The sequence below is a fragment of the Myzus persicae genome, unplaced genomic scaffold (assembly GCF_001856785.1).
Source record: "Myzus persicae strain clone G006 unplaced genomic scaffold, MPER_G0061.0, whole genome shotgun sequence".
In the NCBI taxonomy this organism is placed as follows: domain Eukaryota; kingdom Metazoa; phylum Arthropoda; class Insecta; order Hemiptera; family Aphididae; genus Myzus; species Myzus persicae.
The window spans coordinates 2604-5897 of NW_019100717.1; positions in this window are offsets into that span (position 1 = coordinate 2604).

The following is a 3294-nucleotide window of genomic DNA, read 5'->3' on the forward strand; positions in this document are numbered from 1 at the left end:
GGTGTCTGCCGTCGTTTCTGACGACGTCGTTGGTGATCCTTCTATACACCTGCCCGTGTACAGTGAACACTCTCGGTCCGCGACCAGGCAATCTTCTCGGATTGAGGGCAGTGGAGAAGGCGCCAAACGCAAGAGAGTTGTTGTACCATCTTATGTTTCTACGGTACTGGGTTGCTATCTGTGAGTCGTCTACCAACAAACTCTGTAGCAATTCAGGTGCTTGTTGCAACCGACGGGGTCCTTCAGGAATCACCATCTGATTGTTGTTGCAACACAATGAGAAATGACCCCTCGAAGTGCGTTCACAGTTGAAGTGACGGGCTTCACAGTGCCCGCAGACTTGATTCAACGGCCCAATGTCGTGCCGATCCGGAAGTGGGTGTTGAACGCCGGCTGGCCTGTCTACTTGTGGCACACGAACCCTTGGTAGTTCAACAGCAACTTCAGGGTTGAAGTCATCGAAAATGTTCATAAACTCGAGCTCACCAGGCAGGATATCGACTATCTCGACGTCCGCCAGCAAAACTTTGTCGTCCATCTGGACTTCCATGTTTTCCACGTCGACAATTTCCACATTGTCTTCGTCCATTACGCCGAGTATAAATAAATATTTTCAAATCTTAACCCGTTTTCATGTGTGATCAGATTGTACATTATATTGGTTTTTCCTGATGCACTAGGACCAACTAGTATAGCTCGTATAGCATCAGGTAATAATGATCCATGTTTTGAAGGTTTTTTTATTAACTGAACATCTACATTTATAATATCTAATTAATCTTTCTGTTCAGTAAAATCCATTTTTTCAAATAAATACTCTAGAATTTGTACTTTGTAATAAGTTATATATAACGCGTTCAACTCACAAGTGTAAATTGGTCAATACTGGTTAATGACTTGTAAACTTTCTTATAAATAGTCATCAATTTAAACGATAATCATAAAGCTGATAAAGTGTAAAAAAATTAGTAACATAGTAATTAACGTAATGAAAGCTAAAAGAAAAATACGTATGCGCTGTAAAGGTAAGCGGAAACGTGTAACAAAAATAAAAATAAATAATATACTAGCAGCAAAGAAAAAAAGAATGATAAAAAAAAAATGGTGGTAAAAGGATGATCTTGACACCGGGACTGTCAGGAGGTACAATTCCATTAATGCCTATATTTGCAGGATTGTCGGCACTTGGTAGTTTGATATCTGGAGGTGCTAATGTGTATAATGCGATTCAAAATTCGAAAAGTAAAAAAGATAGTGGTTTAAATTTAGTCAATAATGCATCAAGAAAAAAAAACTACTGAATTCGCTACCTGACAGACTACTTTCGTCTCAAGATATTATAAATTGTGTTGGAAAGTTAAAAATCAATCATTTCTGCGGTGTCTTTTCACGTGATAACTTACCTAAAAAACTGTTTGCAATTGAATGTGGTATTTTAAACTTGGATGTATCTTCAGGTGAAGGAAGTCATTGGGTAGCGTTTCATAAAAATAAAGATAAAGTTGTATATTTTGACAGCTTTGGTGATTTAACCCCGCCAATTGAATTACAACATTATTTTCACGAGTATAAAATAGTATATAACTATTCTAATTATCAAGATTTCAATACATTTAATTGCGGTCATTTATGCCTTAAATTTTTACAATGTATGAATCCGTGAAATTAAGTTTGACCGGAAATACAGCTATATTATCTACAAATTATTTTCCGTCTTTAATCGTTTACGATGATTCGGAAATAGCTTTATTATGTTTACAAACACGTAATTCATTTCCAAATATAAATTCGACTAATAACCGACTGGATATAGTTCCAATTCATTCATCAAATAATAAACATAAATATAAAACGTTTGAATTTATTTTGGAAGAAGGATGTTATGAAATAGAAGATATTAACAATAAAATTTCAAAAGAGTTATTTCACTTCAATAACGAATATAAAACACAGTTATTCTTTAATGTAACTATTGATCACATCGATTTTAGAACGTACATTAAATGTAATGGGATACTAAAGTTAAATATTCCAAACAGTATAGCATAATATGTCTTTGGGTTTGAAGAACAAGCCTATAAACCAATGCATGAAGCTCATCGATCAAAAAAACGTGTGAATTTAAACACAATTAACTCTATAAAAGTAATGTGTAATATAGCACATGGATCATTCAGCAACCAATTTCAAAGCCATTCTATTTACGAGTTTTTCCCAAGTGGGAGAACAGGATCAAAGATTATTCAAACTCCGCTAAACCTTTTATATTTTAGATTAAACAAAACAGATATTAATTCAATAACTATTCAGCTAGTTGATCAAAACAATAATCCGATTGATAACTTAAACGAGACATTAACAGTTATTCTTCATATTAAACGTCACGGATCTCATTATTAAATTTGAATCTCAAATTTTGTAATGTATGAATCAGTTACTTTAAGTTTGACCGGGAATACTACCATATTATCTACAAATTATTTTCCGTCTATAAACCTTAACGAAAACTCGGAAATAGCTTTGTTATGTTTGCAGACATTTAATTCGTTCCCAAATATTAACGAAAATAATAATAAATTTGCTATACAAGTAGTTGACGATAATAATAATAATGACCACATGATGTGTTTTATTAAACTGGAAGAGGGATGTTATGAAATTGAAGATATTAAGCGTCAAGTTAAGGAACAAATAGATGTATATAATAGAAAATTCAACAAAGAGTTAACATTTGACATTTCGGTTAATCCTATCGATTTTAGATCGTACATAAAATGTAATGGAATACTACACTTTGAGATTTTACATAGTATGGCGCCTGTATTAGGTTTTGAAAAACGAGAATATAAACCAGAGTTTGAAATTCTTCGATCGGAAAAAGCAGTAAATTTAAACACAATTAATTCTATAAAAGTAATGTGTAACATAGCTCAAGGATCATTCAACAACCATCTTCAAAGTCATTCGATTTACGAGTTTTTCCCGAGTGAAAGGTCAGGATCTAAAGTAATTCAGTCGCCACCAAATTTAATATATTACAAATTGAATAAAACAAATATCGACTCCATAACCGTTCAGCTAGTTGATCAAGATCATAATCTGATTGATAATTTTGGTGAGACATTGACAATCGTGTTACATATTAAACGTTACATGTCTTGAGATGGGATTAAAATTCAATATAAACCCTCATATTCAGATCAGATCAACTAGTCATAAGACTAAAGTGATACCGGCAACATCGAATAAAGTAAAAATATTGACGGTGAAAAATAAAAGAATTTTACAAGCCCT